The sequence below is a fragment of the Microtus oregoni genome, unplaced genomic scaffold (assembly GCF_018167655.1).
Source record: "Microtus oregoni isolate MIOR12 unplaced genomic scaffold, Mior012 000115F_ref0000277, whole genome shotgun sequence".
In the NCBI taxonomy this organism is placed as follows: Eukaryota; Metazoa; Chordata; class Mammalia; order Rodentia; family Cricetidae; genus Microtus; species Microtus oregoni.
In genome coordinates, this window is record NW_024544744.1 from 1079606 (window position 1) to 1094774 (window position 15169).

Consider the following 15169-nt stretch of genomic DNA (forward strand, 5'->3'; position numbering starts at 1 on the left):
TGATTTAAGTCTCTAACATACATATTCAAGGACACATTGATGTAGCCGAAGAGGCAGTAACAGTAATATTCCTGTGTTTTATCTCTCCAGTAGTGCAGGGTGGTAGGCTACTACCAGATTTGTTAGACTTCTGTTCACCTCATGAAGTTTTGTTTCCCTAATTCTACTTTCTCCCCAGTCTTTGGTAGACTAGAAATTTGTGGGTGGTTTTCCCTGCAGTGATGATAACAGTACCAAAAGCATGCAGTGCATTTGCCTGATAGGACTTGTATAGTGGATGGGTGGAGTGGTGGCGAAGTTCTCACACCTGGTGTCCATTTCTACCCAACCACAGCTGTGAAACCTTAGGCAAGTCACTTGTATCTATGGAAACCCCTTATTTTTTAATAATTCTACTACTACTTACTTGCTGGTATTTTCCTTTAAGTCTTAACGAATTTTTATTTGTGTATTAGATCACTCTCTCATCCTGCTGCTTCCTTCGCCTACCAGCAAGTATGGAAGATGTCCTCTATTATTTGTTGGCAACCATCAGATCAGGGGCTGTTGTGCTTTTGTGGTCACGTGCATACAAGTAGAGTGGTCAAGATTTGTGTCTCCTACTAGGAAGTTCTCAGCAGAGGCTGAACAGAGCCATGCTTGGTCTTTCTGTTTCATCCCTCATATAGCAAGCAAGAGGCTTTTTGGTCAATTTGGACTGCAGGGTTGCTGTTCCTGTGATGGAACACCATGACCAAAGTTGGGGAGGAAAGGGTTTATGCTTATGCTCCCACAGCAATGTTCATCATCAAAGGAAGCCAGGACAAGAACTCAAACAGGACACGAACCTGGAGGCAAGAGCTGATGCGGAGGCCATGGAGTGCTGTGTACTGGCTTGTTCTCCATGACCTGGGCACACTGATTGTACGATCTTCTTGTTATAGCTCACAGGGAAGTTAAGTTACTTCCTTTCAATAGCATTCAGCAGATGATTTCATATACCATGGTTCTGGGTACTGTGCTGTGCAGTGGATATCAGAAGGAAATAAAGCCAGCATGGTCCCTGACTTCATGGAGACTGCAGTGGATTGGAAAAGAAGAATAGAAAATGAATAAGCACACAAAAACGTATTGCTTTGCATTTTGATCAGTTCTAGAAAGGGAAAAGAAGAAGCTGGTAGCAGATTGAGTATCTGAGGAGCTAGCAGGTGAATCATGGACAATTCTCTGAAAAGAGGCCATTTACTCTAAGGAGGCAGAAGAGCTTTTCAGGCCCGAGGAGCTGACCTGCAGAGGAGGACTTATGCCTGGCAAGTATGAGCAGGCAATCGGGTGCAAGGTAAGGGCCTGTGGAGGAGTTGAAGAGCACTAGATATCCATTGGAAGAATCTAAGCAGGAAGGGATGCTTTCCCCTGTGCAGTCTCTGCGAAAGAACAGTGAGCACGAGGCATCAGTTGGGAGCCTGCTTCGGTGTCCCTGGTGCAGGTTGTGGCAGTGGAGATGAAAAGAGATTGACAGGGTTGGAAGGGACCTTAGGAGACTGGACTTGAAAGTCTTAGCAGCAAGTATGAATGAATGTTCAGGATGAAAAGAGACCCACTTAGAGTGAGTGTAAAACTGCTTGCACAGGGATGCCACTCTCTGAAAGAGAAGTGTTGGAGAAGTAGATTGTAGAGGGGCAGCATCAAGAATTCGTCAAGTTAGATCAGTGTATTAGCACAGAAAACTATAACTAGTGTTTGCTTCTCACCGCGTTGTCCTGGCAGTGGGGACCATCCACCTTGGATGTGGGTTCCTTCATTGGTGTCCTTTTCCCTGTGGATCTGTGTGAACTGGAGGACGCACTGGCTCCTTTCTCACCAGCTTTCCGAGTGTTCTTTTTGCATCATTAATCATAGAGTCACCAGCAGACTCCTGGTTTGGCCTATTTGCAGGCTTCTTCAGTTTCTGGGTGCAGGTTTCACATTTGCCCCAGGGTGTCAGAGGAGAGATGGCTCAGAGGTTAAGAGCACTGCCTGCTCTTCCAAAGGTCCTGAGTTCAATTCCCAGCAACCACATGGTGGCTCACAACCATCTGTAATGAGGTCTGGTGCCCTCTTCTGGCCTGCACACAGACATGCATGGAGAACACTGTATACTTAATAAATATATATACATATATATATATATATATACATATATATATATATGTATATATTTTTTTTTTAAAAAAAAGAGGAATGTGGACCTCATCTGTGTCTGGTCCTTGCACTGCTCACACAGTGCCAAAGCATCATCCTCCTGAAGTAAGAGCATCCCGGAGTCAACTGCTGCCTCAGTCCCCAGCCCCAGCAAGGCTCCCCAGCCCCAGCAAGGCAAACTGGGATCTGGGTAGATCTGGGTTCCTGCTGTGCTACCAGCAGACTCGCTTGCTCACAGACACTCGCGCATTTTTTGTCTCTGAATTTTGGTTGTATTTCTGGCAACTCCTGCCTTTGGAACTTGCCAGGGAGGAATCTCTTCTCTGTCTACAGAAGCATGCATGATTTGGGACCTAGGAACCGAATACACTGGCAGGAAATGGATTGAGTAGAAAAAGTGCCAGGTATAATGAGAAGCTGAATGGCCAGAGGTAAAGACTTACATGCCAATTTTTTTTTTAAAAAAATATTTTTAATTTTCTCTATGTGTGTATGTGCACGTGAGCCAGGTGCCCTCAGGCTAGAAGTGAGCGTTAGATCTCTGGAGCTTGGTATAGGTGGTTGTAAACCGCTCACAACTAGATCCGCGTAACCAGTCTAGGGTCCTCTGCACTTTAATTTTTTTTTTTTTAAAGATTTATTTATTATTTATTATGTATACAACATTCCTGCAATGTATGTTTGTATGCCAGAAGAGGGCACCAGATCTCATTATAGATGGTTGTGAGCCACCATGTGGTTGCTGGGAATTGAACTCAGGACCTCTGGAAGAGCAATCAGTGCTCTTAACCTCTGAGCCATCTCTCCAGCCCTGCACTTTAATTTTTTAAAGACATAGTTTAGAGCTTTTGTGAGGTAGAATGAAAGGCCCTAATGGACTTTGCTCAGTATTCATTTTTCCAGTACCGGGAATTTAACCAAGGGCTTTTGTTCCTATGAGAAAACTGCTGTGCTCCTCAGCTGTATCTCAAGGTCTTAGCCCTTTCTTTTCCCGAGACAGGCTTTCAATAATTTGTCCAGGTTGGCTTTGAATTTCTTCTGATCCTCCTGTCTCAGACTTCGGAGTAGCTGGGATTGCAGGGTCAGGCGTGGGCTTTTTGACGCTGATGGCGCCTGAGTTGTATGTATTTCTTGGTGCTAAGTAGGATTGGTCTTCTCCCAAACTGGAAAGTCCTTTGCAGGACTTCCCAGGGGCTCTTCTCAAATCCTGAAAGGCTTCCCACCCCACACCATTTTAATTGCTGATCATTAGGATGTTTACAACTTAAAAAGGCCTTTATATCACTTTGAGCCATCAGTCCCTAAGTCTCTTTTCAGTTAGAACCAAGTCAGGCTAAAGGGCAAAAGGAAAGGTCTCATCTGTCCTGGGGGATGGACCAGCACCTCTTTCTTAACCTGCTCTGCCTCCCAGGGGACTTTGGAAGAGGCAATTCTTAGGGTCTTACCCTCTCAGGGGCGCTGGTTCGCTGCCTTTGAACAGGTCTGTGAGGCCAGCTCTGTGAATCCATTCCTGATTCAAATGTCTTTAAGGTGAGCACTTGAGACCTCTGAGAATTGCCACATACTGTGGGGAAGGAGATCTCTAACTAAGAGAAGCTTAAGGGATGCTGTCAGCTCCGGTTCATAGATTTCCTGCAACTCTTTGATCCTTAGTAAACGAAGAAAAACGAAACAACAAAACACCCAAACCAAAACAAACAAAACGCCCACCACCCAGCAATGGGTCAGGCCTATGGCCAACAGAGGAATTGTGAGCTTTTTTTTTTTTTATTTTTGAGACAGGGTTTCTCTGTAGCTTTTGGTTCCTGTCCTGGAACTAGCTCTTGTAGACCAGGCTGGCCTCGAAGTCACAGAGATCCGCCTGCCTCTGCCTCCCGAGTGCTGGGATTAAAGGCGTGTGCCACCACTGCCCGGCTGGAATTGTGAGCTTTAAAACTGTCTTTTCCACTTTTCCTTTGTGTGGTGTGAACTCGCGCTTTGGGTGAGAAAACAGTTGAATACCTATTTACTGGCTCATGAGGTGGGAAGTTGTTCCTGGGACTTCTAGTTTTCGAGGTTTTAGCAGGGAGCTATACTGTTGGAGGTTATTAGACTACTTTGAGCTGTTGGGCTTCTGTAGAGAGAGGGTGGTAGGAGCCAGGGAGATAGGAACACCAAGCCAATACCATTAGTGAACGTGGTCTTATGTGCCCCGTGGTAGGGATGCTTTGGGTATAGAATATTGAGCTCTTAATGAGACTTCCAAGAATTCACTAGTAAATTTTTTGGGCAATACAGAGAAATGGGATCATAAATGACTGTCTACCAATAGTAAAGCCTCAGCCACAGCCCTCCTTTGCCCTGAGCTGGTGTTCAGGCAGAATTCACTGCCATGTTCCTGCCAGTATCCATTCTGATTGGATGTTACATACACCATGCTGGGCTCAATATTTCAGTAAAATCTCAGAGTACCATAAAGCAGAGCTTGTGGGAAAAGCAGAAGGAAGCTGAGCCACTGCCAGATTAGCTGTTTGGGAACTATACATAGAGCCCTTACCCCATATATGAGGAAAAAGAAAAACAATTAGAAAAGAGGCATAAACGAGTCCAACACAGTGTAGATTTTCCCCATGATAATGGCTTGAACATGGTTTTGGAAATATTAAATAAGAAATTATGTGTTATTTACTCCCTGATTGGATGCTCCCACGTTCAGATGTCTTGGAACTGAAAATGGGCCTCCAAAGGCACCTGGAAGAAGAAGGGGTTGAGAATTCTGGCTTGCTTCTCTTTACATTTTGAACTTGTATCAGTAGGTGTGTTGGCTGGCAGCAAGTACCATTGTTTGCACAGCCATTAAGGGTTCTCGATAATGTGTTGAGCCTCTTAAAAGGAAAGCCCTGCTTGAATTAAAGCAGCTCCATGAACTAATAAACCTTGAACTTCTTTTAATGAGGCAGGGAACAAAATATTCCACACAGGGATTTGTCCCATGAATGACTGTATTTTTTACTCTGTCACTCTGCCTATTGGATTGCCGAGATGGTTTGCTCGTGGCCTATGAGAAATAAGCGCCTTTCAGGCGCATCTCTGCCGGCACCATCTTGATTGTTCACCCGATCTGGTCACCGACAGGTGACCTATTAAGTTCCAGGCAAGTGTGGTCTTTCAGGAGAAACCACTTGTGTCATGTGTCCCTACAGGTGTCATGGCTCGTACGCCACTTCTTGTCCACTGTGTGGTTCTGGTTCTTCCTTTTACAGGCCTCGGAATATATGGCTGGCTCCAGTGTCATTCGCCATCATTAAGAGCCTATCTGAGAGGCTGGAGAGATGGCTCAGCAGTTAAGAACACTGGCTGCTTCTCCGAGGACCCGGGTTCAATTCCCAGCACCCACACTGGAGCTCACAACTGTCTGTAACTCCTGTTCCAGAGGTTCTGACACCTTCACACAGTCACACATGCAGGCAAGACACAATGCTCATAAAATACAAATAAATAAATGATTACAAGAAAAGAGCCTGTCAGAGTGAGAAAGGGATGCTGCCTCGTGATAATCACTCCTGTCTGCCCCATGCTGGGTTGGAAAGAAAGGTAATTATGAGGAAGAGTTGCTCAAGAAAAGTATCAAGGGCCAGTTCCTCTGGTGGATGAGGGAGCTGTCTGGAAGCACAATGGAAAGTTTTGATTAAACGTTCAAACTAGCTGATCCGATCGGCAGAAGGGGAGTGACAGTTCTCTGTTGAATACTTGTGTTTTTATTACTTTGAAATGAACTTGCATATGTTTCTCTTGGCTCTGAGGAGAAGTAAAAAGCTTATTAGCCCAGTTCAAAGTTATAATAAGGACTAATTACTCAGGTGGGATGACTTTCAAGATTAGATGCGTAGGTGAGGGGGAAACACAAAAATGTATTTGTGGAACATTATGCTTGAGACCTGCTTGCTGCTGTAATCTCCGAGAAGAAAAGAGATCATTTGTTGAGCTATTATTGTGTCTCAAGGACTCATTTGGAATTCTTGGAGTTAGTAGTTATCCGGAAAACTAAGGTATAAGTTTTGTTCCCATTTTACTGATAGGGAAACTAAGGTCTTATCCAATTATCTGGTCAATTGGTGTAGGACTAGGCCCCACTTAGTCCTGATGTCAGAGCTCATCCCCTCACTCTTTGTTTCTGTTTATTGGCTAATTTCTTTATTTTTACAATGTGGAGTTAAGAACAGAGTCCCTGTAATCAGTACTTGAGAGCTGGCTCCTTGCCATTTCCTTGGGTTTTTTTTAAGCGCCAGTAGCAAAGCCACTGTCCCTCACACACTCTTGGTCAAGGTCCAGGTCGGGAGAGTGGTTCAGTGGTGGTCCCCACTCATATCTGTTGCAATTTAAGTCATTGTAGGATTTTGTCTTTGAAAATTATTTTTATCAGTTTTTGTAACAGGGTCTTGGAGAAAAGGCATTTCTGGGCCTGCACTTTAGTGCTGTTCTGGTTTTCCCCTCTTGAGACTTCCTCCCCAGCCCTGTCACCTCCCTGGAGCTACTCAGTGATTCGTTGGAAGCCCAGATGGGCGGATGCTCTGAGTAACTTCTGAAGGCTGCAAGGACTACTGAAAGTGGAGGGTGGGTGAGGAGATGAGGGCCTCTCAGAGAGAGCAAGCAGCTCCACAAGACTGCAGCTGCAGAGCGGTATAGTTGTGAGCTGCTGAGTGCACGAATCTAAGAAACCTGTGTCTTTACCCCATAGGAAAGAAATGACTCTTTAGCCCATCACAGAGGCCTCTGCACCACACGACTACTAACTGAAGTCTGTTCAAGGGACTTTCAGGGATTTTCGAAAGGGGAGGTCTCGTTCTCTGTCATGCTTGTTTGACATTTTACATAAAGTAAACTTTCCTAGCAAATGACAACCAAAAGCTGCAGCTGGTAATAAATGACAAAGGAATCTGCAATTGTCATTGAGTATGTAAGTAGAATAAGGAAGAGCACCCAGCCTAATAAATAGAACATCACCAGCAAGTGAAGCCTGAATCTTGTTCCAGTCCTCATTCTAATAAAAATCATTCTGAATACCATTTTAATGACTCATTTGTTTATCTTTAAGGTTACATACATATAAACAACACGTTTCTCAACTTTATAGAAATACATTTTTTTTTATCCTGAAATTTTCAGTGGCTTGCTCAATACTAGCATTTTATCTGTGATTTCACCCATGTTGGGGTGTTAGGGGTTCATCTTTGTCCTTGAGAGTGCACACAGTTTCTGTGACTAGAGAGTGTTTTATTTCTCCTAGAGTAGACATCTGTGAGTTGTTTCTTGGTGTTGGGAGGTGGATGGCTCCTTTGTCTGCCCCCTAGAGCACATGTTTCTACCATGTGTACACAAAGGAGGCGATTCTGTCCTGATATCACGAAAACCATACACACTTCGGTTTCACTAGGCAATGCCAGCATTTCCCCAGAACTGTTGTGTCCATCTGCTTCTCACCAGTAGACAGAAATTCCTCTTGCTTCTCACGACGCTGTGCGAAGTTTCTGTTCTCTGGGTTTTTTTTTTCCCCAATATGTTCTTCATCAATGCTGTCGATAGAAGATTGTGTTGACTAGTGGTGTTTGTTTTGTGAGAAACAACATAATTGAATTCTGAAGAGAGAAATACCTGACGAATAATACGGAAGAATAATATAGGAACACCAAGGGCAGAGGTAAAGGCACTCTGAGTTTCTCATCCTTTGGGCCTTGGAGTATGACAGTGGTTTCTGTGGAAACTTGGAAACAAGTTGTGAGTCATTTTCTTGACCTTTGGATCCTCCTGGTAAGTGCGGCCTCAGTTTAGTGATTCAGCCACCAGATATTTTCTTATCAATGCAGTCGCTGTGATATTTGTAGGTCTTACCATGATGATTAACTATTTCACGCTTTCATATTTTGTGGAAGTTGAGATCGCTGCATGACAATCCTGGAGGGAGGACAGGCCTTGTGGTGACCCTGCACTGTCTCCCTACCTGGGGACAGATGACGAGTGAGCTGAGCTGATGACTGAAGTCACTGGGAGGAGAGGGCCACTCTTGAGACAAAAAGACTTTTCAGCTGCCTGTCCTAATTAATCTGTCGGTTAGCACTTCAGTCCCCTGCCTTATCTCAGAAGCCACATTTCCCTCTGGGTTTGAACTTTGGGCATTGCTGAGATCAAAAAGAACTTTTTTTTTTTTTCGGAAGAGAAGATGAATGAGATGGCGGTGGTAGAGGCTGGCCCTGTTGGCACTTCTGAGTCGCATGTCAGCCTCTCCACCTCTCCACCTCTCCACCCTCTGCCCTCCCTACTGGGGAGAGCTTCCCCAGAGCTACAGCTGAGCAGCTTGTTGGTGGTCCTTTCTTCTGGGCAGTTGCTTTGGAGTTGACTACTGCTGATCAGAGGGAGCCTGAGTACCAGCTGCTTCTGGGGAACCCTGCAGCTCCCCCGTTTGCTCTGGTTTCGGCTGCACTTGAGTGGAGTCTCCTCTAGCAAGTGGTAACTGACTGGTGCTCACCCACTCCTTTCATGGCCGGCACCCCTTTGGAAAACGCTCCACTCCGCTGAGTTTCCCAGCCTTTGATTTTCCTGAGAATTTGGACATAAAGTGAAAATGTGGTCTGTCATTAGAAGTGACTTCTCTGACTCCTGTTGGAGCAGACAGAACAATTTGATTGCTTTCCTGTCCTGTGTCTTCTCAGAGTTAAACCTGTGACGGCTAATTTAGCTTTTGTTGATAAAAGCTAACTATCCCCCACCCCATGCCCTACTTTTCTTATTAGGATGGCCACTGCTGTCAAATGCAAGATGTTTGAACACTGTCTGCACATGATCTTCAACACGTTACAAGTGACTTGACACACAGAGTTTATAAAAACATCCTGAGCTTTGTTAGGGGCTGGCTCTGACCCGCCATCAGCAGGATTCACCTCCTGTTATTTTTCCATCGAAGGTGATAGAAAAGCCAATGTCCTGAGCTGTCAGGCAGCGCGGAAGCAGAGTGTGAACACAAATGCTCTCTGTGTGTCTGCTCTCTTCCTCCAGCCAAACCTGCAAGATTTTAAGATAGCTTGAGCCAGTGCAATGATAGGAGGAAATTTGGTGGGACTCGGATTGTTTTCTCTTAGTTACCAAAGGTTAATTAGCATGAAAAATATTAAACCAGAGTTAAATCGTGTCTTATAGAACCTATAAGTTTTTTTTTCTAGACAGGTTTTTATTTTTTTTTATTTTATTATTTTTTTTTTTTTTGGGACAGGGTTTCTCTGTGGCTTTGGAGCCTGTCCTGGAACTAGCTCTGTAGACCAGGCTGGTCTCGAACTCACAGAGATCCGCCTGCCTCTGCCTCCCGAGTGCTGGGATTAAAGGCGTGCGCCACCATCGCCCGGCCTAGACAGGTTTTTAAAAGAAAGAAGAAAGTAAGTCTCGTTTTCTGGTTGTATTAATTAATGCTTAAGATGAGGAAAAAAAATGGTTCTCTGAATTGAACTGTTCAGGAGAGACATGATTTCAGAATATGTATGTCAATATCTGGCTTGTTAAGTGAACCAAGAACCCATTTAGTCTTATGTTTAATATTATATTTGACAGAATATATATTAGACATGCCACCATGTGAAAGGGCCTTATCTCCGATGTTTTGTCTGGTATTAATAAAGGGATAGTGGAAAATGCTTTTTCATTTCAGTTCTAAAGTGAAGAGGATTTGGGCATTCTGCTTTGATGTCATGGAAAGATACAATATGGACGTCTGTGGATGCTGCCTGGCCTTCTGTGGGGTGGACACACCTTTTGTCACAGCTGTCCTGAGCCAGAACAGGGTTGTAGTTGGAAGGGAACTCAGAGCGGGGTTTCTGGGGAGATGCTGCGTTTCTCAGGACAGGGTTGGGTAGGTTGTTTCTTACTGCCGGTCTCCTTTCTAAAGTGTAATTTTCCATGGAAACTGTCCTTTTTATTTATTTATGTTTTTAATTCCTAGTTATGTCTAATTATTTCTGGAATTCTCAGAACCTGGAGGTGTGTCTTCTATTGTTGTTTTCATTTTAAGGTGTTTAGATTCTTCAGCAACAGGAATTCTGAGATTTAAGTTCATGGCAAACCCTCTTATCTTCCAGATATAAGCAAAGAAAGAGCAGATTTTTTTCCCCCAAAGGTTAATTCTTGCCCGTTATACACTAAAGAATACAGGAATAAAAGGGGATAAAAGGCAGGAGGGTTAACTCTTTTCTTTTTTATTACAGTCTGTATATAAACTTCCTAATATTTGAGGGCAAAAGGGAAAAGGAAGAGAATAAATTCTGTGTAATAGCTTAGCCTTGGTGTGCTGTTAAAATGGGAGGGGTGATGGAGCGGAGGAGGCAGGCAGGTAGGCCACAGCTGTATTGTGCAGGCCTTTGCTTATATTATTTAAGACCCACAGCAGTGGGTGTATTTTAGCAGGGTGTTGTTTGACAGTTCCACAGTTTCTAGTTTTGTGGCTCCATAGAGGATCGAGCAAAGGACAGTTTTAAGAGTCCACATGAGAGTGAGTGGAGGCTTTGGCACGAATCAGTGGGAGAGTAGCTGGATTGCGTCTGAGTCCTGTGCAAAGGAAGAAAGGGGTGTGAAAAGGAACTTCCTCATTCTGACATGAAACGCAGGGGTCCCAGATTGTGCTAAAAGGCTGAATCAGCTCTGCTGACAACAGTCCCAAAGTTGTGTGCCACAGGTCTGTGTGACCTAGGGTGGCAGTCTTTCAAACTCCATAGTCTAGGCTTTCACCATTTCAACATAGCTTCTTCTGTGTTCTCTATGCCAAAGAAACAAAAACACTGGGGGCTGTGTCTTGACTTCCCAAAGCCTACGGTCCTTCTACTCATGTGTGTTGACCTCAGTAAGTCATACCTGCACACTGTCCCAGCCTATCAGAGGCTAGAAGTGTAATCCCCTGGTGTGCCTAGAAAATGAAGAACAGAAAAGTTTGTGTAAAGGTCTGCCACAAACTCCATTTTTAATGTGAGAATCTCTGAAAGAGAAACTGATAGTAGGAATGTTATTTGAGACGGTTCTGAGCTACCTAAGCAAGTGTGTTAAGTAGACAGTTGGATTTTTTAAAAAAGGGGAAAGGAAGGAAAGTGAAGAAGTGCGGGAGAGGAACAACTAGGCAGGATAGAACACTTTCTGTATGTTTAAACAAATTTATTTGATTGCCTAGAGTGAGTCTAGAGAAAAGGTGAAGTCAGGTCTGGAGAGATGGGTCAGAGGTTAAGAGCACTGGCTGTTCTTCCAAAGGTCCTGAGTTCAATTCCCAGCAACCACATGGTGGCTTACAACCATCTGTAATGAGATCTGGTGCCCTCTTCTGGCCTCTTCTGGCCTGCAGATATGCATGTAGGTAGAACACTGTATACATAATAAATAAGTAAATCTATGTTAGTCAAACTAAGCTGAGGTCTTGGTGGGTCTGAATGATCTTTACAAATGGTGGCCTCACAGGCTTACCACATGTGCTGTGGGACAATGTGAGCTCCATCTGGTCAGCAAGGTAGCCTGTTTTGTTCATGTCAGATCCCTGATACCTGAATACCTAGCAGCAGGCAGCAGTTCATAAATTGCATGTTTTGACTCATTTCATATATTCATTTAGATGCCTTTTTCAAAGAATAGTAAAGCGAGTCAGATTTCATTGAGTACTAACAACTACATATAGTTACATGACTATCATCAGAGCCAAGAAACTGGCTTTTTATCGTTCTCTGAAATTCCCTTGGTGGCAGAGGAGGGGGGGGGGACCTAGAGAAATGGTTCATCAGTTGGGAGCACTGGCTGCTCTTCCCTGGTACCCGTATGGCATCTCACAAATGTCTGTGACTCCAGCTCCAGGTGATCCTACATCCTCACACAGACAACCATTCAGGTAAAACACCAATGCACATAAAGAAATATAAAAAGTATACCTTACGAAAAAGTTCTTTGTGCTTCATGCAGACAGTTGTTGCCCCTAAAACTACTGGTAAATTTTATAGCAATGTAATTTTGTCTTTTCTAGGGTTTTCTTTAAACAAAAGTATAAAATCTGTGGTCTTTTATGTTTGGCTTCAGCAAAGGTTCCTGTTGTTGACTTAACAAACTTTCCCCAGAGAGACCGTCCGAAAACGTCTGAGACCTGTAGGCAATATGGTCTTTGTTGAAGCTGTCAACCATGTCGGCTGGCTGTAGTGCAGATGATTTTAGGCCATACTGTGTTGAAGGAAGTTGTGTGGCCTTGCTTTACCACTCATAAGGCTCTCAGCCAATCAGAATTACAGAATACAAGATGGCTTAAGAAAGGAAACATAATGTGTTTATTTAATTAAAAATTTTTGTGATACAAGAACCTTCGAAATTTGGTCTCAAAACCACCAAGAGAACTACTTTTATGGTTGGGTCTGGTGGAGAGTGGGTAGCTATGTAGACTTTGGGCTGTTGGTAGGAGACTGTGAGGTAAACCAGCAGGGTCTGTTGGCTGCTTCGTTTCTTTTCAGCTTTTCTGAGGCATTCCTTCTTCCAAAGTAGGACTTTGCAAGGGTGAGAAGCTTTCAAAGATAAAGGGGGAGAGAATGACCTTTATGAATGTAATGATGGTCTGGGGGGACAGCAGTTCTAGTGTTTATAAGCAGACTCCAGGGAAAAAGAGGACTGAAACCGAGAGTCTGGTTTCCATGACTCCCCCCACCCCGGGTTGCGGGGGATGAGAGTTACGTTAGAAAGAGGAAGATGGGATGAGATCAGAGAGTGGTTTGTTTCTGAGGCCTCTCTTTCTCCCTTGTTAGTTGTACTCAGCTTGACAAAATATTGGACCTGGGTAAACAGTTTTTGAGCGCAAAACTTTATAACAGTTATATTCTGATGGTGTGACTCTGTATTCATAAAACTTCGATTATAAAAATAGGCAGAGGACTGGATCCCACAGCGTGAGGTGTGTCAATACCCAATTTAGCAGAATTGACATACACACACACACACACACACACACACACACAAATAAACACACATATATCAATAATCCATTATTTTAAAATTGCTGAGTCATTATCCATTGCGTGTATTTCATTGTGAAATTTGCTGATCCATTCATTATTTGATGAGATGTGCCTAGTTGACATTTATGAATAAAGATGGTAAGGTCATTCATATACATTTCTTTGTGTAAACATGTTTCACTGAGTTTAGGTAAATCTTTAGAATTGGAATTTCTGGATTTTAGAATGAATGTATTAATATTATTAGAAAGTAAAATTTTTAAGAGAATTCCAACTTTTTATCAGTAATATATGAGAATTCTAAACTCTTGCCATTGTAGGATAGGTGTATTGAATGAATATGTAAACCTTAATAGATAAAAATTACAGATGAAAATAGGATGAAAAATATTGTGACTATTGTTTGCTGTCACTGATTCTTTTGACTTTTTAGACACTTGTTTTATTATTTTTATTTATGGGTGTGTTTGTGTGCCTACATATGTGGTATATCCACATGCCAGTGACTGAAGGGGCCAGAGTCATCAGATCCCTTAGAGCTGAAGTTATAGGTGGTGAACCATGGGATCTGGGTGCTGGGAATTCAACTAGGGTCCTCTGTAAGATCTGCAAGCGCTTTTAACTACTGAGTCACCTCACCAGCCCAGCTGATTTGCTTTTTCTAGTTATTTTAAAAATGCTTGCTTATCCCATTTTAGAGTTGGCTTTTTTAAAAAAATTTTTGACAGAATTTCTCTTTGTAGCTTTGGAACCTGTCCTGGAACTCACTCTGTAGACTGTAGGCTGGCCTCGAACTCACAGAGATCTGCCTGCCTCTGCCTCCAGAGTGCTGGAATTAAAGGTGTGCACCACTACTGCCTGGCTCCCATTTTAAGTTTTACCACACAGTTTTGTACAGATTTCCAATCCTTTAATGTTATGTTTGCTAATAAAATTTTCCTAGTAAAGAAATTGCAGTTGTCAACTTTGTAGATAGCAGTGAAGCCAGTGTGATACTTACACAAACAAATGCATCAATGCATCATGCAATTCTTCTTCACTCTACTTAAATCACAGGTCTTGCTAGTTGGTTGAGCTTACTGTTGGGTGAACTTACCTCCTTTTAATTGGACCCCAAAATACCCACAGGTAGATGGTTTTTGTTGTTGTTGTTGTTTTCCCCCCAAAATGTTGCTTGTGTGTCTGCTGTGTCCAGAGAGTTTTGTGCTCTTTATATATGGTTGAATTAATTTTTGCTTGGAAAATTTTTAAGTAGATGTTTGAAATGTTAACCATGTCTTTTATTTTTTCCTTTTCAATTTCAATCAGTTTTTATAAACTTCCACTTTAAGCTGTGTAACTTCCCGGTGAACTCTCTTGTACCCCAGTGAATTGATTTGCTATTTAGGTTCTTTTCCGTAATAAGCTCATTAAATGCTGAAACCTGCTACCGAAAAGTGATTATTTCGGTTTTAAGTACTTTTTTCTGGGGTTGTGCCCTAAAGAGCTAGATGTCAATTAAGATTATTTCTTATTAGTGGAAATAAAATCATGTTACCTGCTTATAAAAGAATCTTCCTGTTCTTTCTCTAGGTGAGGAAGTAGAGTCAACTCAGACAAAAGTTCAGCTGCTCGTTGAGTGAAGAAGTACAAAGATAGGGGTCCTGAATAGATCCCTGTTTTACCACAATTGAAACTGCTCTGGGCTCTGGGGTGTTTTGGGGGTGTCTTTCCTGTAGAACTGGCTCTCGGAGGTAGTATTAAGTTCCAAATTCTATCACAGCATTCAGGATTGAGTCTGTGTTAAGCATCAGAATCCCATGCCAGAACTGACTTTCTGTTTAACACGTCAAAGACAAAGGGAAGGCGTGCTCCTGAGGTTGTAGGGGCTATTGTATTAGAATGAGGACTGCTCAGTCATGAAAATGTGCTTGGCCTCCTGTCTTTTTTTGAGAGGCACATTGAGTTTTGATTTTGCTGTGCCATAGTTCGGGCTAATGGTGGTGGTGGTTCTTGCTCTAAGGTTAGAGAAGCATGGACTTCAA

General features: G+C 43.1%; 1 protein-coding gene across 4 annotated transcripts in view; it reads left to right on the forward strand.

Moving 5' to 3' along the window:
* Elmo1 (engulfment and cell motility 1) overlaps positions 1 to 15169 on the forward strand; it is a 535377-nt gene that overhangs the window by 65029 nt on the left and 455179 nt on the right. Inside the window, exon 1 of one of the 4 annotated variants that reach the window (XM_041645695.1) lies at positions 7687 to 7837. The exons of the other annotated variants lie outside the window; for them this stretch is intronic. The gene's annotated coding sequence lies outside the window, so the exon portion shown is untranslated. Of the gene's footprint in view, positions 1 to 7686; positions 7838 to 15169 lie in introns of those variants that run through there. 4 annotated transcript variants of the gene reach the window in all.